The sequence below is a fragment of the Gossypium hirsutum genome, chromosome A10 (genome assembly GCF_007990345.1).
Source record: "Gossypium hirsutum isolate 1008001.06 chromosome A10, Gossypium_hirsutum_v2.1, whole genome shotgun sequence".
In the NCBI taxonomy this organism is placed as follows: Eukaryota; Viridiplantae; Streptophyta; class Magnoliopsida; order Malvales; family Malvaceae; genus Gossypium; species Gossypium hirsutum.
Window position 1 is genome coordinate 109,271,947 of NC_053433.1, and position 22,976 is coordinate 109,294,922.

The window sequence follows — 22,976 nt, forward strand, 5'->3', positions numbered from 1 at the left end:
AAATATAAAAGTTAAAGTATAGAAATTAAATTAATAACTTATGCATCATACATGGACTAGTAGCATAATTTAACCAAAATCATATTCTAGGAAACTTCGAGGTTTGAAAAGAAAATGAAAAAAATACTCCCACGTCATTTATAGCTATAGTTGGTGCATGTTGATAAAAAACCTATAGGCGCGAAAAGTCAATAGGATAGAAAAGCTCAAGTACATTGATTGAAGATGGCAGCTTTGGCATTAGCTAGCTGTTATAAATAGGGCCAAATGTACAAGTAGGGCAAGACATTCGAAAAAGCAAAAATGGCGAGGGATCAGTTGGTAATGTTTGGTGGCAGCGGCCCTGGGGAGGAAGCCGGAGGAGGATTTATCATTCATAGCTCAACAGGGCTGCTCTTGCTTTCCATGATTATTTTCTCCCTCTCTCTTATATCAATGATTATTTTCGCTTGTGGTGATGACAATTCCGAAAAGCCTCGCGTTCGCACTGGAACTGCTTTTCTGTTTACTGGTGGCGGGGGTGCTTCCGGAGGTTGTGGTGGTGGGGGTGGAGGTTGTGGGGGTGGGGGTGGAGGTTGATGATGATGACGATATCTGAATTATGTGTTGACAGTACACTTTAGTGCCTTTAAGTTAGTAGTACATGTGTTGACAGTATCCATTACATCCTATCAGTTATTTAGTTTTCATTTGTTATTTAATATTAATATTAATATAAAGTTTAAATTTATTATTGAAAATATTTATGTATTATATATGGTTGAATTTTTATAAATAGGATCAAATTGAAAATATTTATAAATTTGAAGGATTAATTTTTTTAAAAATTATGACTAAATTGATATAATATGTAAAATTTGATAGATAAATTTGTTATTATATTGAATTTTTTAATTGTCATGTCAACTTATCATTTAATTTTACGGGAGTGACCAAAATAATTGAATTATATAATGTGAATACTTAAATTATAAACATTTTATTTGAAATGCCTAAAATGAAATTTTTTTATATTGAAATGACTATTTGTGCAGTTTATCTTATTTTATATCTCTAATAAATTCATTAAACTTTATGTTTAATTTTTCAAATCATAACTTATTATACTATTCAAACTTAGGTTGATTATAATGTTGTTGAAACCCAAAATTATAATAACAAGAATGTTGAGTTGTCTAACAAAATTCCAAGCTCAAAGTATAATTTTCCCCGAACCCAAATCCAATAACATTTAACCAAAATGATGGAAGAGGGAATCCACACACTAGTTCTATGCTACTTGCTGCGAGGGAAAAGTCAATAGGATAGAAAAGTCTCAAGTGCATTGATTGACCCTGGTGACTTTGGCGTTGTGAGGGAGGGGGTGGCTGGTGATGATGATAAGGATATCCGAGATTGTACGTAATTCTGTCTTTACCGAAAATATCTATTTCATGCTAGATTTCTTTTTACCAAAGTGATAGAAATGAGTGAACTATAAAACGATAATGATTAAAATGTAAATTTTTTATTTTAAATGTTTAAAATGAAAATTTTTTATATTCAAGTAACTATCTATATAATTTATCTTATTTTTATATCACTAATAAATTATTTTTAAATATATAGTTTTTCAAATTCAAACTTATTGTAACAATATCTAAATTTTATGTAAACAAAACAAAATATACGAGGCAAATGACTTGGAGAATTTTTTTTTTGTTTAGCGATGGTGTCAGCTTCCGGGCTAGCTATCGCACGTCTTTATCTTCTTTCATCAATCATTTCTTTTTTTCTTCTTCCCATTCACTACACATGTCTTCTCTCTTTTTAGTTTGCAGATCGTTGTCTTCATAAGTTGTGATGGACAGATGATGGTGTCTGTTATTCGCTAAAACTCCACCGAACACCAGTAATTTTTCTTGGAAAGTGGGTGGCTCTTCATCAACTTCTTAATTTATTTATGTTTTGAGAGTATTTCAGAATAATAAATGATTTCACGTGTCGATTTAAACTCATGTTGTCTTAAGTTTATTTATTTATTTATTTATTTATGTTTTTTGTTTGTTTTTTCATTGTTTAATAAGTCTTTAGTTTTAGAAGTTTTTGTTTGCTCTTATAGCACGTTTTTTAGTCTTGCTTATGCATGTAATTTTAGTTTTACAAGTGATTTTAGGGATGATTTTGTTGTTGTCCTTTATAGTGTGGTGAATGCTCAATTCTTTTGTTGATTTTTGTTTGCCGCTTTGGACTTTCCGGGGGTCATTTCATTATTGTATTAAGTGCTTGCAATCACTCCAAATATGTTGTGCTTAAATTGTGACAAAACCAATTGTCAACGTGTCATAATGTTCTATTGATGCTGAGGCTAAAATCTTTTTTATGTTGATAGAGTTTGTCCTTCATCATCTACGACGAATGTTTACTATTTTTCTCTCACTGAATTAATGAATTTGCCTTTAAAAGAAATTAGATTAGAGCTAATTAGTTTATTAGGTTCCATTAATTTGATTTTGCTTTTCATCGATTAAGCGGCTGAGATAAAATATGTTTAGTGTGATTGATTGTTAAATTAATTTGTTTTATACAATATTAGAAAAAAAACGAAATTACACAATTTACAAATAAGTATTTGACAAAAATATTAATCATTATTCCACATAAATTAAAATCTTTATATAAATTTATTCAACTAATGTAGTTTTTAAACAATCCAAACTCATTATACTTTTCAAAATCAGATTCACTATCATGTGGTCCAAACCCAAACTAAAATATCTATCTTGAGCTACCAAACAAGATTCCAAACTCAAATTATAAATTTCCCTCAATCTAAATCAATTAACATTTAATTAAGGTAGTTGTCAGTACTGTTTTGGTAAGCATCACTACAGGAAAATAGACTTTTAGCGGCGCTTTTTTCAGCCTTTAGTAGCGCTTTTAGGCGCCACTAAAACTTTTAGCGACGCTTTCTAAAACGCCGCAAAAAACGCTGCTATATGTAATGCCACAAAAATTTGTGGCATTTATTGGGAAAAAACGCCGCTAAAGGTCAAGGCTTTTAGCGGTGTTTGTGGGAAAAGCGCCGCTAAAGGTCAAGGCTTTTAGCGGCGTTTGTGGTAAAAGCGCCGCTAAAGGTCAAGGCTTTTTAGCGGCGTTTGGGGGAAAAGCGCCGCTAAAGGTCAAGGCTTTTAGCGGCGCTTTTTTTACAAACGCCGCTAATTTTGGCAGATTTGTAATATTTTTTTTCACCAATATCCAGCCCTTCCTGCATTAAAATCCAACCAAATACAACAAATATAATATAAAATGCAGCCAAAAACAGCAAATTTAACATAAAAAATACAACCAAAAACATTAATTCTAAATGATACTTCAAATTTAACTAAAGATATATGATATAATTAATAAATAAAGTATAATTTAAAATATTTTTACAATAATGTTAAACGTGACAAAACTTAAAAACATTCTTACAATAAGAAAACTAATGTCTAAGACGGCGGCTTTTGCGATTGTTGAAAATATGCATCATCTGCTGAAGCTGGAGGTCATCGTACTTTTTGCTCTGTTCTGCTACCATCGCTCGTGCCTCTGCCTCTCTCGCTGCAGCCGCTGCCTCCCTCCCTGCTGCCTCCGCTCTAAGTTGTTGCTGGAGTTCTTCATATTTTCGTTGAACCTCGGCATTTTGCTCAACCGTGTTCGTTTGCATCTGAGCTATCTGGTCTCTTAACCTCTGAACTTCAGCTTGAGCTTGACTTCCGGAAGGCATGTATTGCTGGGAGCCGGATCCAAAATATTGGGTCGGGGTAACACCAGATCCTTGAAATCGAACCGGACCGTACCTTTCAGGACCCAAAACTTCAGTGATAATTCTGTTATCAATGTTCTCAAGATTAACAGAACTATCACTCGAAGCAATCGCTTCATATTCCGCCTTCTTTTCCTTTAGTTTCTCCTAAAAAATCAATTAAAGAATTAGAAACAAAATATATAATAAAAAGAAATGCAACATAACTTAACATTTTTTAAAACTACTAATGATGAATTGAATTAAACAATTATAATTAAAGATTATAAATATTTAGAATAAATCAAATATTATTAAATGAATATACCATAATTTCTCCAGCTTCGGATGTCATAGGAGATCCATCTTTCTTCCTATGCGTAATCTCAAAAGCTGAAGGCGTCCAACTTTTTGTCCGGATTTGACTTCCTACAATATAGTAGTAAGAATATTATTTAATAATAGAAAGTTATTAATATTTGAAAGAATTAATAAATTCATAATACCTCGACCTCAGCTACAGAAGCAAAACTTCTCGACCCTGCCGTGTGCGTGAATTTTTGTTTTTGCCTGCTGCTTGTTCCAACTCGCTCACGGTCCTACATAATAAAATTATTATTACGTATATAGTAAACACTATATATAAGAGTTTGGAAATACGCAATACCTCTCCTTTCTTTGAATTCCAAAATCTAATCGCATCTTCCCATTGATACCTCAGCATTCCTGGCGGAACATTTCTCAGTTTTTCCTCGAGGCTTATGTCTTTCTTAAAATATTGTTTCTTTAAAGTGCTTTTATTGTCTCTCCATATTTTACCTAATGCCTTCTTGATATAATCATCGGAGACTTCTAAAGCAAATCTCTCCTAAAAAAAACATAAGTTTAGAATGTAAATATAAATGAAACTTAAGCCAAAGTATTATAAATTGCATTCACATTTTGTTACCTTAATATTAGCGAGAGCCTGGTTTTTGTTGCTATCAGGCATGTGATGCCATGATTCGTAGTTGATGGACAACATATTTGCATTTCGTGCTAAAATGCCCAAATAGCCTGCTAAAAGTCGAGCTTCAGATCCAACAGGCTGACCATGAGTATTTCTACTTACTTTAACATGCTCGACAGGATCTAAGTCATATAAATCTCTAAGTAGCGTACGTCCTCAAACTCTGCGCGTCCCACCACTTTCAGCTGAAAAATGATATACTATTATTATATTAAAATTGACAAATAATTCAATAATAAAAGTCAACACATGTAAAATGAACATAATATTACTTTGAAATTCTTCAGGCTCATCAAGTGTCTCCGGCACATTCGAAGATCCAACAACTGTCTGCTGTTCACTATTTCTTTCTTCCGAATTTGGAGTATTCTGGACAATACTTAAATCTCGTACTCTTCTTCTACGCATTTTTCCTGCAAAACACATAAAATAATTAAAGTTTTAGTAACAAATTACAAAAATAGTAGTACATATAAAATAGTTAAATTATATAACATGACAAAGATTAAAATTATAATATTACATATAATTTAAAAATTGTAAAATCTTACTACATCATTATTCGTAAATATCTTCATCCACATCATGTCGAACCCATTGATGTTATGCATTAGTACTAGGGATATTTTCATCTAAGTTTTGTTCTGGAAAAGGTAATGTTTCTGATCTTTCAACGATGTCATCTCTACTTCCATTACCCATTTCAAACAAGTCTCTAGGGGTGTTCCGGAGTACAACATACCAACCCTCATCAGTTGGATCTTTCGAATAAAAAACTTGTTTCACTTGAGAGGAAAATACATAAAGCTCGTCCATCAATTGTTGTCCAGTGTGAATCAAGCGAAAGAAATTCAACATTGTAAAACCAAATTGATCTTCTTTAATTCCTCGAGCAGTATTAACATCAGCCCAATCACACCGAAATAAGACAACTTTCCATCTGCCATAGTAATCCAACTCAATAATGTCGGTAATAAGTCTGTAATACTCCACACTACCCTCAACCGGATTACTGTCCCTAGTACTAGAATAACTCGTAATTGAAGAATTAACAACAACTCCACAATTTTGAGTTCTCCTCATTCTCTCACGATACTTTGTATGAAATCTGTATCCATTGATGAGGAAAGCACTATATCTTTTTATTATTCTGTTCGGACCTTGGGAAAGCCATTTAACTTCGTCATTGACGTCCTTTCCACTCCAAACCTATTGAATCGAAAGTAAATTGAATAATTAACTAAATTTTGGGATTATATGTAACTTATTAACTTTAGTTACATACCGTTTGACTTCCATTCATGAAAAGATTCTGTGAATAACTTATTAATCTCTCGATGTTGCAATCTTCGAGAGCGTGCACGAGATCTCAAAATTTGTTTGTACTCACTATGTTAAAAACAAGTGTATTTGGTTAGAAGATAAACAAATCAAAACGACAAATATGTGAGGAAATTTTAGAACTTACTTGCGTAACGGTTCAATTGAATCGTGGTGAAAAAGTACATATCGATGTGCTTGTATCCACGATATATCATCTAATTCTGCAATTTCAACTTTGCCGATTGGTTCTCCATAACTTTGAAATAAATAAGTTTTGGCCAAGTCATGATCATTGAGCCCAGCATTTCTACTTGGTCTATTCAATCGTGTTTCAGCATCTTCTAAATATCTAGAACAGAAGGTCATGCACTCTTCTGCCAAGTAGCCTTCAGCAATTGATCCTTCTGGATAACGCTTATTGCGACAATATGACTTCAATTTGCTCAGGAACCTAAACACGATATACAATATTTATCAAAAGCTGTAACTAAATGTATAGAGGTGAATGAATGAATACTTGAGAAATAAATTAGCACCTTTCTATAGGATACATCCATCGATAAAAAACCGGTCCACCAAGGATTGCTTCGAGAGGGAGATGGATTACCAAGTGCACCATAATAGTGAAGAAGGAAGGTGGAAAGATCTTCTCTAAATTGCATAAAGTCAAAGCCGCTCGATCCTGTACTTTCTCAAGTTCTTCGACATTCAAAACTTTGCCACAGATAGCTTTCATTATATTGGATAGTTCAATTATACAGGACGTTACATTTTTTGACATACAGCACCGTAAAGCAATTGGGAGTAAATCTTGCATCAAGATGTGGTAATCATGTGATTTTAATGTGTAATGGCCCAAATTTGAGGTTATCGGAACAGTGGTTTCGGGACCACAAATCCGATGAGAAAAATTTTATTTTTCTTATATTTTTATGGTCTACAATTTCACAAAATGATTTTTTGAAAATTTCGTTCGAAAATTTCGACGTTTGGGCACTCAATTTAGTCAAAAGGACTAAATTGTAAAAAGTGCAAAAGTTGAGTTCTACATGTTAGAGGTGTCCAATTGTTATGAAACTTTAAATTGGAGGTCCTTATATGGTAATTATACCATTGGTAACTTGGTAGACAAAAATGGACATGAGATAAGTGAAATAGAAAATTTTTAAGTTAGGGGCAATTTGGTAATCTAGTAATTAAAATGAATTAAAAGGGAAAAGATGGCAAAAATCATCATCTTCTTCATATGAACGAAATCAGCAAGGGGGGAAGCCATAGTTAGGGTTTTCAAGCTTCCAAGCTCCATAGTAAGTGATCCCAAGCCCCGTTTTTAATGTTCTTTACGTTTTTGAGATCCCGGTAGCTTAATTTAGCTTATTCTAGCAATAATTTAACCTAGGGTTTATATTTGGAAAAATACCCATAGGTGAAAAGTGTTTATTTTGATGTTTTATGATAGAATATGAAGCTAGAAATTATGTTAAACAACTTTTGCTAAGCGATTTTAAGTGAAAACGAGTAAAACGACATAATCGGTAAAAATACCTAATAGTCATAAGTACATGTTAGAGTGAGAATTTGATGTTGCCATAGAAGGGAAAAATGTTCAGAATGTTATAAAACATAAGAATAAGAGATGAATTTTAATTTCTGAGCCTTGGGGAAAAAATGTAATTATGTAAAAGTTTAGGGGCAAAATTGTAATTTTGAAAAAGTTAGAGTCGAGGGCTGTTTTGATGAATGTGATTATTAAATAAGTTAAATTTACTATTTTAGATCAAGAAGTACGAAACTCGAGGTTAGACAAAGGGAAGAATAAAGTTGAAGACTAAGTTGGTGAATTTGGCTATAATTGGTACCGAGGTAAGTTTACGGTAAATAAATGCAATATTTCAATAATTATTATTAATGCTGTTAATTTCCAGCAATTATGAATTTATTTTATGAATTTATTTGATGATGATCCAAGCATGAAATGATAGAGAATTAAAATTTAAAAGTCCCGTTGATACATAAGGATGGTACTGGATACGAATGTCATGACATTTGGGTAAAGAGATCCCATGTAAGACCATGTCTGGGACATGGCATTGGCATCCTTAAGATCATGAGAGGTCCCCTGTAAGACCATGTCTGGGACATGGCATGGGCACCGAGACGAGAGGTCCCCTGTAAGACCATGTCTGGGACATGGCATGGGCAACGAGACGAGAGGTCCCATGTAAGACCATGTCTGGGACATGGCGTTGGCACCGAGATGAGAGGTCCCTATAAGACCATGTCTGGGACATGGCATGGGCACCATCACGAAAACATCCCATGTAAGACCATGTCTGGGACATGGCTTTGGCATGTTATTGTCAGAAGAGACCCGAGTATCCTTATTATTCCAATGTAGCTCAACGGGCTTGTAAACGAATCATGTTCATGAAAGTTCAGTTTAAAGCATAAATGGCAAGCTCAGGTAAGTTGTAAGACTTAAGAACTTATTATACTATCAATTGATGTTCAACGATGCAGCAAGGATTGAGTAAGTTATGCACACAAGTATTCTAAGTAAACAAGTAAGAGAACTAGTATGAGATTAACTAAAGAGTAAACTAGAGATATAGACATTGAGTTTAATTATTTAAGTTAAATATTGTTATTTATTTGCTAGTAAACTTACTAAGCTTTATGCTTACTTCTTTTATTTCTCTTTCTCTTATAGTATTGCAAAGCTACTTCAAGGATCCTAAAGAAGTCGGAGATCGTCCACACTATCAACTACAACTGCTCGGTATTTTATATCGAAACACGTTTGAGTTATGGCATGTATAGGGATTTAGTTATTTTGTATGTTTGTAATGATGATTTTGCTAATGAGTGATGTGTAAGTATTTGATGATGTATGGTTATTAAAATGACTAAGGATGAAGGTGTTTGTTGTTATGAAAGATTAGGTGATAAATTATGCATGGAAATCATGAAAGGATAAAATTTTGCAAAGAAACAGAATTCAGGCAGCACAGTGACGTGAATTTGAAAAATCACCCAAGATAGTATAAAATGAATTAGAGGGTGAATGATATATGGAATTAAAGCTTGTTGAGTATATTTTCATGGAAAAATAACGGTGTAGAAAAAGGAAATTTATATTTTAAGATATGTGAATTTTAGTAAGATAGGGTCAGAACTGTTTTTGGAGTCCCCTGTTCTGAGTTTAGAAAATAATTACAAATTGTACAAAAATGGTTATGAGTTGAAATTTACATGCTTAGATTCCTTAATGAGTCTATTTTCTGTAGAAACAAGTAAGAACTTCATATGAAAATCCTACAGTGAGAAAACTTATTTTTAGTGACTAGAGGTCAGGGCAGTCAGGTGGTGACACAGGGGAGACTTTAACTAATAAACTGTACTAATTTGCTGAACCGAAAATTCTAAAAATTTTATGGTGAGTATATATATGAGTCTAGTTTCAGGGAAAATTTACAGAATTAAATTTCAAGTTCTGTAGCTCAAGTTATAATTAATTTAGTAATTGCTGCGCGATTGGACAGATTTGCTGCGAATAATGAAATAAATTTTCAAACCTAGTTTTTATGCTCCGAATTGGTAAGATAAGCTAAGTAATGCCTCGTGCTCGACTCCGGAAACGGTCTCGGGTAAGGGGTGTTACATAATGAATATAATCTTCTATCTTTGAAACTCACACATCTAGAATTATTTGACGCATACGCATTTGGGACCTTTATATCCTTCAACACCATGCAGAAAACTTCTTTCTCTTTCTTTGACATTGAAAAAATAGAAGGCGGCAACCGATATTTCCCATTCGGAAGTACTTGAGGATGAAGATCACGCTGGATTCTCATGTCAACTAAATCAAGTCGGCTCTGAAGATTGTCTTTAGATTTTCCATCGACATTTAAAATTGTCCCAATTATGTTCTCGCAGACATTCTTCTCAATATGCATGACATCAAGATTGTGGCGTAAAATGTTGTGCTCCCAATAAGGCAACTAAAAAAAATACTCATTTTCTTCCACAACTCCGCCTCATTAGGATCATCCTCTTCGTCAGATTCATCATCAGATTCATCCCTCGATCTTCTCCTTGTTTGCGTGATAGGTGGTTGATTCATCTTCCCGTAACTAAAGTTGATATCTTTTAACATAAACAAGATTTCAGATCCAACGGTCTGCTCAGGAGCTCCTCTGTACTCTTCAGTACCGTCAAATAGAGTCCTCTGAAATCTAAATTTATGATTTTCATCTAACCACCGACGATGGCCCATGTAAGAGAACTTCTTCCCATTATACAACCACTTCGAACAACTTTGCGCAGCACAACAAGGACAGGCATAACGTCCTTTGGTACTCCAACCCGATAAATTAGCATAAGCCGGGAAATCATTAATTGTCCACAATAAAGCTGCACGTAAATTAAAGTTCTCCTTTCTCGATACATCATATGTCTCAACACCCGACCATAATTGTTTTAACTCTTCAATAAGTGGCTGCAAATAGATGTCAATATCATTTTCGGGACCTTTCTCTCCAGGGATAATCATTGATAAAATAAATGAAGATTGCTTCATGCAAATCCATGGAGGCAAATTGTAAGGAACAAGCACTACAGGCCAAGTACTGTACGAAGTACTCATGATTTTAAATGGATTAAAGCCATCAGCTGCTAGCCCAAGCCTCACATTCCGAGGATCGCTTGCAAAGCTTGGAAATTTACTGTCAAATGATTTCCAAGCTAAAGAATCCGCAGGATGTCTTAATAATCCATCATCTGTCTGTTGATCATTATGCCACGTCATAGATTCGGCTGTCTTTGAGGACATGAAAAGCCTTTGAAGTCTTGGTATCAGGGGAAAATATCGCAAGACCTTGACTGGCTTCTTTCTTAATTGTGCCCCACCTTTATCCGTATTCACATCTTCTGTATTACTATTCATCCAACGAGACTTACTGCAAACATGACAAGATTGTTGGTTTTTCTGATCACCCCAGTACAACATGCAGTCATTTGGGCAACTATGAATTTTATCGTACCCAAGGCCCAAATCTTTTATTGGTCTCTTCATATCTTGACAAGACTGGGGAATTTTTGCAAATGGAAACATCTCTCTTAGAAACTCTAGCAGCATTGTAAAAGAGTTTCCGGTCCACCCTCCCAAACATTTTAAGTGAAATAGACGAATGCAGAAGGACAATTTCGAATATTTTGATCCGTCGTAAAGTTCTTCATTCATTTCATTAAGTAAATTGTAAAACTTAGCCGCTTCTTCATTTGGCTCCTCATTAGGTGCACTTGTTCCCGTTTCGTCAAAAACATTTCCACCAATATTACAATCATCGGATGCAATAAAGTCAGGTGGAAACGATTTCTCACCATGACTGTGCATATTAAATGCATCCCGCAACATGCCTTCCATGTCATCTTGTCTAACATACTGATGGTAATCAGTATCAGGATAAGTCGGATTAATTGTTGAAGAAGTTCCACTAGATGTACACTGTCCATGGAAAATCCATTTTTTATACCCCCGAATAAAGCCATCAACAATTAGATGTTCGTAGACAACTTCACGAGTATGCCAGTAGATGTTGCCACACTTCTTACACGGGCAAAGAATCATATTCTCTTGGCTTGCATTTTGAAATGCAAAATTTAGAAAAGTTTGTACTCCATTTTGATAGGCATTGCTTACCCTTGACAATTTCATCCAACTCCTATCCATTTTGTAGTTCTTGAAATCTAAAGTTCACAACATATTACAGTTACTTAAATGTTCTCAATTGAGAACTTCTTCCCATTATACTAAATATCAGGTCTCTAATGGGTATAAACTAATTCAGGCAAGTTGCGAGATTTTCAACTATAGATTTATGTATTATGTAAGTTAAGTAAATTTCGTAAACTAGTTATGTATGATATGATATATATTTAAGTATTATGTAAGTTATGTAAGTTATGATATGATATATATTTATGTAAATTATATATTTATCTAAGTTATATAAGTTATGTAAGTTATGTAAATTATGATATAAAATATATTTAAGTATTATGTAAGTTATGTAAGTTATATATTTATCTAAGTTATATAAGTTATGTACGTCTTGTAAGTTATATAAATTATGATATCAAATATATTTATGTATTATGTAAGTTTTTTATTTCACGATGTGGAAAATCACATGGATAATACATATCAAGTATCAAGTATCTACAGGTAAGTAGCAGGATTAAATAATATTTAATTAAATAATATTTATAAAAATTATTTTAATTAAGTGATATACATGTCGTTCGTTTTTATTTGACAAATCACATGTGCAGTTAAAATAGTCCACACTTAATTTAATTTATGTTTTACAAGTCATCTTTTCTTAAGTACATATTAATATAAAAAAAGAATCGTAATAAAAAAATCAAACATTATTAATATAAAAAAATAGTAATTTGAATATAATAATATAAAAAAGAATCGTAAATATTAAAATCAAACATTATTAATATAAAATAATAGTAATTTGAATATAATAATATAAAAAAAGAATCGTAGTTTAATTTTTATAAGTAAATTGGAAATAAATATTCAATAGTAAATGAGCTCGATAGAACTATTTTCAAGTCTTTTTGAATTTTTTAAGATTCATCATACGTGGCGTTGTTACACCTAGGGAGGATCCATTATATCTTGCAGCTCGATATAAGGCAACCTGTCAGGTTTCCAGCCTATATACTTTGAATCTTTAAATATTTAAATATTAAAATCAAACATTATTAATATAAAAAAATAGTAATTTGAATATAATAATATAAAAAAGAATCGTAGTTTAATTTTTATAAGTAAATTGGAAATAAATATTCAATAGTAAATGAGCTCGATAGAACTATTTTCAAGTCTTTTTGAATTTTTTAAGATTCATCATACGTGGCGTTGTTACACCTAGGGAGGATCCATTATATCTTGCAGCTCGATATAAGGCAACCCGTCAGGTTTCCAGCCTATATACTTTGAATCTTTAAAATATTTAAATATTAAAATCAAACATTATTAATATAAAAAAATAGTAATTTGAATATAATAATATAAAAAAAGAATCGTAGTTTAATTTTTATAAGTAAATTGGAAATAAATATTCAATAGTAAATGAGCTCGATAGAACTATTTTCAAGTCTTTTTGAATTTTTTAAGATTCATCATACGTGGCGTTGTTACACCTAGGGAGGATCCATTATATCTTGCAGCTCGATATAAGGCAACCCGTCAGGTTTCCAGCCTATATACTTTGAATCTTTAAAATATTTAAATATTAAAATCAAACATTATTAATATAAAAAAATAGTAATTTGAATATAATAATATAAAAAAAGAATCGTAGTTTAATTTTTATAAGTAAATTGGAAATAAATATTCAATAGTAAATGAGCTCGATAGAACTATTTTCAAGTCTTTTTGAATTTTTTAAGATTCATCATACGTGGCGTTGTTACACCTAGGGAGAATCCATTATATCTTGTAGCTCGATATAAGGCAACCCGTCAGGTTTCCAGCCTATATACTTTGAATCTTTAAAATATTTAAAATAAGGTTGGAGAGAAGGTCAGCCATTGTTGTAATTTTAATGGACAAGCAAGCTACACGGTAATAAAATTAATTCATACTTATTCATACTTAAGCTGAATCAAATAATAAATAAGTTGAACCAAATATTTAAAATTAATTTGGTAACAAAATAGTTTTGCTCCAAACAGAACCAGCAATTAAATCTTTACAAAATCGCAACCCCAAAATATTAATTTTTCCAAAATCATCATGATAAAACTATTATTGATTAGAATTTTGAAATAAAACGTACCTTAATAAAACGTACCTGGTCTACTCCACTCTCACCAGCAAACAGAGGCTGGAGTCAAAAAAGTAATATTTGTTAAGTGATTTAAAGTGAAAATACATAGAAATAAGGAAAAAATTTAGCAACGAAACCTATACGTACCTAGAACAAATGTCAATGGCTGTGGTGTATTTAGTTGCACCAAATATTAATTCAGGTGCTCGATAGTACCTAGAACAGATGTAAGATTATAAGAGTAGCACCAAATATATTTCAGTTTAAGCAAATATAAAAACTTTATCTATATCAGTACCAAATATTAATTCGAAGATTAAATGGCAGCTTCAGTTGAACCAATAGTTGCAGGAGGAGCAGGAATCAGTAACTGAAATACATACAACATTAATTCACTAATACAGACACATGTAAGATTATAAGAGTAGCACCAAATATATTTCAGTTTAAGCAAATATGAAAACTTTATCTATATCAGTACCAAATATTAATTCGAAGATTAAATGGCAGCTTCAGTTGAACCAATAGTTGCAGGAGGAGCAGGAAGCAGTAACTGAAACATATACAACATTAATTCACTAATATAGACACATGGAACTATATCCTAAAAGTCAAAACACAAGGAATTAAAGTATATGTACCATATTTAGTATACAATATAATTTTACTTCATATATATTACTTCATATAGCTATTATAGTAATAATTAAATTTATTAACAATCGTCATAGTACAAAAATAGGGAAGAAAAAATTAGGTGTTGGTTAAAAGCAGTCAAAAAATATTTTTGTACAAAATTAATTCAAATACTAAGTAAATCTTGACAGAATAACCCAAACAAGAAGGAATTATATAACCAACCTGCAGTGTACAAGAAGTAACAGATAGGCATTTGATACTTGATAAGGATGCTAACAAACTGATACAAAAATTATCAATCTGAATGGCTGATCATTTTTTCAATTGCTCCCTGGAATGCATTGATTTATCAAATTAGATTCAATACACAGAACATAAATGTAAAATTAATTAATAATAAAACTTACTTGCGTCTCAGAAACAGATACAGAAGAATGACCCTGAAAAAGTTTAAAAATTAAATGTCAACAAAATCCAACTAATTTGTACCAAAATAGATCATCTTCAAACTACAACCATCTAAATTGAAAATTGATATAAGGCATAATGTGAGTAATCCTTAGTAAAACTTCATGTCAGTTTTGCGATATAATTTAGTCAAAATAAACTTCTCAGCCCAAAAATATGCAGCAGTTGTTGCAAATGTTTTTACATTACATATATTTATAATCCAGTCAAAATAAACTTCATGTCAGTTTTCCTAGATATACAAAAAGGGATAGAAATGACATCCATATTTAGACATAAGTAAAAGTTTACAAGCTGCAGTGTTTGCAAAAGCTAATCATGAAAATATTGGTCAACAGATTGTTGCAGCACATCAAAATCTTGTTGTAAAAGATTGTTGATATTAGCAAGAAGTAAACTTTGGCCTCTAGCCTTAACAAGTAATGTGATAAGAGAAGTTTCCAACCTAAGTTAAGTGTTAAAAATATATATATAATAGGAAAAAGAAAATGGGGGAAGCAAATGTTTTAGTCGTTCACATCTGAGCCTAAGAATCAAAAGAAGTTTATAAGAAGAAACTCATTGAAAGACATTACAGACAATAGGCTAAAAACAAACAGATCTGATAATATGGGTCAAACCATCTAGCCAATGGAACTGATTGGCCAAGAAATTTTCATTAGACGTTTCTAACTTTATAAACTTTGAACAATGGATGAGGACCAGCATTTGCAACCCCATGACACCATGATATTTTACCATTAAAATGGGGTTTAAAATTTTAATCAATATCTTGTTAAGTGCATTGATTCAATTATGTTAACCATTGTATCAAATATCTACTACATGAATGAACTAATCCACCTAGTACTAACAAGAAAAATGAAAATAGATTTAATTATTTTAAATATATTTTCATCAAACATTGATAATCATATATATTTATATGTTTAAATATTTTGAATTTGGTATTTTTATTTCAATTCAGGGTTGATTTTGAGGTAACTTGGGTAATTTTTTAAAGTATGTTATGTTAATGTTAAAAGTAACTTTTTGTTATTAAACTGTGTACAAACTTTGAATCTATTCATATATATATCCCACATTCCTAATCATTACATAGTAAAAAAGAAAAAAGAAATTCTATTCCCAATAAACACATTTACTTAATTTTATTGAAATAAATAAAATAATTAAATCTATTTTTACACGAGTATACAAAAAGTAAAATATATATACATATGATTTCCAGTAAATTTAATTTGATGTTAGAGTTGCTTTGTAGCTTCTTCAAGTATCCCTTTAGATCTTATACTAATAGAAAGTTGAATCAGAACTTTTTTCCACATCTGCCCAGTTATGCTTATGTTAATATGTGAAATTCAGATGATACTAATGTCTTACAAGTTGTATCCCATGATGCATGATGCTATTTATATCATAAAACACATGGTGTCACTTCATCCAAATAGCTGCTTCTTAAACTAGGTTTGCATGCAGTTAGTGAATAAACAGCAAATTATTGAGGGAAGAAGAATAGTATCTCTTTAAATGCCATAGCATAAAGAATGGGCACATCAAGAAACAATACCATGAAACCAACATTTGAAGAATCACGTTTAAATCTAAGCCTCACTGACACACAAGTATACCGTACTAGATTTAACCAATTTTTTTAAATCACAACAATACGAATACAAATATGTCTTAATAATCACAAAGTTTAGAATCAAATTTTTACAGTGCAGCACAAACAAACTAAAAACTGGAATAATCTAAATTACAACTGAGTAATTGAACTAAAACTTGCAACTCATAGTGGGATTCAGATACCCTATATACTGAATTTTGAATCTCGATACTTAAAACTCAAACCTCCTCTCTTACTAACTATGCTAAGACTTTCATTAATGGAGATTTAACAACTGACATCAAAATTTATATAAAACAATTAATTAATATTACACAACCAAAACATGACTACCTAGACGATGAGTAGATCAAGGGGGCAAAAACAAAAGAAAGCATCTCAAAACTAGAAGCACCATTGACATAGTTAATTAAACAAGCATTTAGCAAGTTAGAAACATTCAAGTACCATCAGGCCGCATTAATCTTTTCCTTAACAATGGGTTGTGGTCCTGTTCAAAACAATAATAAAATATCAGAAATATACAAGCTTGATAAGGTTTTGCCTATGTTAGCAAAATAAAACAAGGAGAGAAAGGAAGATTGAAACAAGAAAAGCAGAAAGACCCAGAAAGCAGGAAGACGTTAAAACATACCTTGTAAAATTTGGGTGTCATTGGGAATCCATGGAAAAAGCTAAATCCAAGAAGATGCCCCCACTCATCTATAGAGACAGTTGATTTGTTTCCTTCTAAAACCGAGAAGATGCGCCGGATATTGGGAAACTAGGGTAAAAATTTTGGGGGAGAAGAAGTTGGGGGAAAGTTAGGGGAGAAGAAGTTGGGGGAAATCGGGGAAATTGACTTTGGCAGAGAGTAAAGCAATTTCGGGCCACACAGAAACGACGCCGTTTTAGTTAAAAAAATTAGATTTTGTGGCGTTTTTATAAAACGCCACTAATAAAATAACAACAAAGTATAAAACGACAGCATTTTGCTTCCATGGATAATTGTGGCGTTTTTCAATAAAACGCCGGTAAACTTTAATATCATTTAGCCTTTATATTTTTATAATATTATTAATTAATCAAAATACTTAATATTATTAACACTAATTAATCAAAACTCTATACCTTAAACCATTAAACTATATCCCTATAACCTTAATCCCTAAAGTATATCCCTTAAACCCTAAACTATATCCCCTAACCATAAACCACAAAATAATAACCCCTAAGCCTTAACCACAAAATTTGGGTGTCATTGGGAATCCATGGAAAAAGCTAAATCCAAGAAGATGCCCCCACTCATCTATAGAGACAGTTGATTTGTTTCCTTCTAAAACCGAGAAGATGCGCCGGATATTGGGAAACTAGGGTAAAAATTTTGGGGGAGAAGAAGTTGGGGGAAAGTTAGGGGAGAAGAAGTTGGGGGAAATCGGGGAAATTGACTTTGGCAGAGAGTAAAGCAATTTCGGGCCACACAGAAACGACGCCGTTTTAGTTAAAAAAATTTAGATTTTGTGGCGTTTTTATAAAACGCCACTAATAAAATAACAACAAAGTATAAAACGACAGCATTTTGCTTCCATGGATAATTGTGGCGTTTTTCAATAAAACGCCGGTAAACTTTAATATCATTTAGCCTTTATATTTTTATAATATTATTAATTAATCAAATACTTAATATTATTAACACTAATTAATCAAAACTCTATACCTTAAACCATTAAACTATATCCCTATAACCTTAATCCCTAAAGTATATCCCTTAAACCCTAAACTATATCCCCTAACCATAAACCACAAAATAATAACCCCTAAGCCTTAACCACAAAATGTATAGATTAATCATAACCTTAAACTATATCTCTTGATCCTTAAACCACAAAATAATAACACTAATTAATCAATACTCTGAACCTTAAACCATTAAACTATATCCCCTACTAAAGTACCGGCCTAAACTATATCCCTTAAACCTTAAACCACAAAATAAAAACCCCTAAGTATTAACCCTTAACCCCTAACCCCTAACCCCTAACCCCTAACCCCTAACCCTTAAATCATAAACCCCGACCCTTAAACCATAATACATAAACCTTAAAATAGTAACTCATAAACTTTAAACCCTTAATCATATAACCTAAATCGTAAACCCTAAACTTTTTAGCGGCATTTTACCAAAAGCGCCGCTAATGCTCTTATTTTTAGCGGTGTTTTACCAAAAGCGCCGCTAATGCTCCGATAAGCGCCGCTAATGCTCTTATTTTTAGCGGCGTTTTACCAAAAGCGCCGCTAATGCTCTTATTTTTAGTGACGTTTTACCAAAAGCGCCGCTATTGCTCTGCTTTTAGCGGCGTTTTTGGTAAAATGCCGCTATTGCTCTATGTTTTACAATTTTTTTGGCATTTTTTGAGAAAACGCCGCTAAAAACGCCTCTAAAGACCTGTTTTCCTGTAGTGCATACTATTTTTATCTTAGTACTGATACGTACTCACATATTTTGATATATCATTTAAACTTATTAATAATTTTAAATATTTTTTTACATATACATTTTTAGTCTAATTTTTAGTTTTTTTAATAAATTACATATATATATTTTTTTATTTTTTAAATAATTTTAAATGTAATTATAAAAAAAATTAAAATGATTAAGATAAAACTTTTAAAATTTGATTTAAAGTTTAAAAATGTTGTATCAATCGACATGGGCCGGTACAAATCGATATTGCTTGAAACTAGCTGAAACATACCGAAATAGCCAAAACAATCGATATTTTGATTAGAATGGAATATGAACTACTCCGTACTAGTTTAGAACTGAAATGCTACGTACCAACTAATACGACCGATACTAGTACGGTACCAGCTACCATGGATTTAACAAAAATGAGTACATCTATTAATATTTCTAATAAGCTAGTATTTAATCAACATCAATCTTTTATTAGTATTTGTATATACAATAATCAATATAGGTGGAGTGTGCCTCGCATTTCGTCTGAAACAAAGTTGATGTCCCCACAAGGAAGAGTCGACGTCTTGACGACGAGACACATGATGTCCCAATGAGAAGAACCTGTCGTCCTGACGACGTGATAACTGACGTCCCGACGAGCCGATAGGGACCTCATGATGTGGCGACATGTTCTCCACTCAACCAAGTTTCTTCTCCTAGTTAAATTCTGTTATTTTTTCCCAGTTGAACTCTAATAACTTTAGGATATTCTAATCAGGTTAATCATGAATTTTAGCCTATAAATAACACTTTTAACAATCCTAGAGAGTAAGATTTAACAACATAATTAAGAGAGCGTTTGTGGGAATTTTCGGGAGAACTTTGTATTTTTCTGGTTAGGGTTTTGTTTGTTTCTCCATCTTGTACTCCTCTTCAATTTTTTCCAGTTTAGTAAAGTTTTCTTTGCCTTTGGTTTTTTATCCTCTTCGGAAGGGTTTTCTATATAAATATTTGTGTCCAATTTTCTTATTTTTCATTCTTGTTCGTTGCATAATACGATTTTACCCCAACAAACAGGTATTAGAGTGTGGTTCGATTTCTACATACAACCTATTCAAAGATGGTAATGAGGTACGATATCGAGAAGTTCGATAGGATCACAAATTTTAGTTTGTGACAAGTTCGGATGATGACAAGTCTGGTTCAGAACGATTTGAAAAAGGTCGTTACAAGGCTAAAGCCCGCACATGCGAATCAGATAGAATGAGAGAAGCTTGATGAGAAGCAACTATCAACAATTTAGTTGTGCCTCACTAATAATGTATTGCAAGAGGTAGTTATTGAGAAAACGTGTAACACCCCAGATTTGGCAGTCAAAAGTTTTGGCATATAGCTGTAAATAGTTTGTCTGGCGTAGTGTTAACCGCTCAAATAATTGTTTTGGCATACACGTTTGGTCGTATAGCATTCGCCACATAAGAAAGTAAGAGCTTGACTTCTTGATATTTAGCTATATTAATGAGAAGTCCGTGTTAAGAGATAAATGGCAAGTATGGAATAAGTGGTCACCAAGATATAGCACGCCTGATTTGTCTGAAATACTTTGCTAATTAGATTTTAAGTAACTTGGTTAGAAATCAACGAGATAGCCAAGCTGAGTAATGATTTTTTTCAAGGTATTTATTTATACTTCTCTTGAAAACTATAGGCTATTAATAAGACAATTTTTGAAACATATGACACTTGTTAAACTCCACTAAGTAAGTTAAGTTATATATATAAGTGTGAGGGGTGAGTTTTGAAAGGATTTTTCTTTCTTCTTCTTCTTATTCTTTAAGTGGTATTTATTGAAACCTTCCTTCAATATGAATGTATCCTATTTCGATGATCTAGAGGCTATGGTTATATTATGATCAGTGATTATTCCATTCAAGGGTAAGTATTACTATTTTGCATGTTAAATTTAAAAGAGTAAGTCTGTAAAAGGTGCATGAATAGTAAGATATAAGTATAAGGCTTTGCATGGGAGTTGTTAGTGTTCGAATTGATGGTAAATTGTATACGAATGAGTCTTAATGATGTTCTTATGTTCTGAAAGTAGTGGTTGTTGTTGGTTTGAGATAGATATCTGGATCTGGAGTTTTGAACTGTAGTGAGTAAGAATCAGGTGAGTTAGATGCTGAGTCTTGCATGTATACTATTCATATTGAGAAATATTTGTAGGATATTGATTGAACTATGAATACGGAACTATGAAAAGTATAGTAAGTCTATTGGTAATGAATCTGATAAATTCAAGTATGTTATGATTGGTGTATGAGTCGTGAAACGTTGAAGTATGAGTGTATATGTATGTCTGGAATGTATGTTATGAGATGTATGTTCTGTTGGGTGTATGTTAGTAAATTAAATGTTGGGCTTAGATTGTGTCGATGCATGAAGAATTTGTATAGTGAGTCTGTGTCTAGTCACCATGATGGTATCTGATGGAGTCTGTTGGGACAGAAAACACGAACTTTGATATGAAACTCTGAAGGAAAAGTCCATGACCATGACACTCTTTGAAACTTTTATCTGGGTTTGCTTAAATTTTTAAATGCTCAACTTGATTTAATGATGAAGAACAAAAAGAGGATTTGGGTTTCCTTGAAAGGAAGTGTATTTCTTTTCTTTTTTCTTTTCCCTTTATAATTACAATCTTTATTACAACAATTATTATACATAGACCTAATAATGTGATTTAAAAAAAAATCAAAGTTTCCAATGTCATTTACAAAGGAAAAATCTATCATCAACAAAAATGGTAAAAAAGTTTATGTTAAGGAAATGTATATTTATTGGTTGTTCTTGTCTCATTCCAAGTATTCCTCGATGAGAGACTCGATTCTTTTCTTCAAATCGACTGGTTTTATCCGAAACTTAAGCCGTTGGAAAATTTGATATTTTGCATTTGTTTTACTAGTTTATTGTTGGAAAATATTTTCTTTTTTTTTATTTAACACTTGACGCACACAATTCATCATTTTCTTGAGAAAAAAACCAGAGAGAAAGTGAAGGAAAAAAGAAAACTGATATCAAAATTTAAAAATCAACCCAACACTCAATTTTCCATTTTCATTTCTTTTTCTAATTTTTATACAGTTCGAGCTTTTGAGGTAAAGGAGTTGCCTGCATCTACCAATTTTTTTTTCTTTCTTATATTTTGTCAGAAAAGAAATAGAAAAAAAAATCAACTACCCAAAAATTGAAAAAAAAAAAGAAAAAATTGTATGCAAAAATTCAAAAAAAAAAATGAACCCAAGCTCAATATATAAAACAGAGATAAACCCAAAACCTAAAAGCTAAAATGAAAGCAATATAAATAAAAGAAGAAGAAAGAAGGAAAAAAAAAACAGGAAATTAATTACATGACAAAAAAATTTGGGGGAAAATAAGTTTTTTTTAAAAAAAAATAGATTATGACATCAACAGGACATCATTTATGCCACATGTCACAATCTTATTTTGTCATCTATCTTGAACTTAATGACATTAGACTTGAGTACTAATTTAGTTGACGGAGAAAAAGTTCGGATACCAATTTTATATTTAATCCTTTAATTAAACATGACTAGCTACATAATATTATTTATAATACTATACTTAAATTTTAATTAGTATATAACTTTAATATTTTTCTATATATATTATGGTGCGGATTCTATTGAAATTAAAACTTAAATTTTACGTAAATCTTTTTATTTCTTTCAAATTACATTAACTAGTAATTGTAAATTGTTATTAATAAAAATATGAGGTATTATCATTAATAGAAACCTAACCGCTTTATATTTCGGATATCGAAA

At 31.8% G+C, this 22,976-nt stretch overlaps 1 long non-coding RNA gene across 1 annotated transcript; it reads right to left on the minus strand.

Annotated features, from left to right (window-relative positions):
- Positions 1–13,977: 13,977 nt before the first annotated feature.
- Positions 13,978–17,169, minus strand: LOC107960347 (uncharacterized). The gene is made up of 6 exons (XR_005902800.1): positions 17,139–17,169; positions 15,001–15,033; positions 14,436–14,507; positions 14,253–14,324; positions 14,102–14,170; positions 13,978–14,011 (listed from the first exon to the last, which is right to left on the minus strand). It is a non-coding gene; the product is annotated as an uncharacterized lncRNA (long non-coding RNA).
- Positions 17,170–22,976: the final 5,807 nt, after the last annotated feature.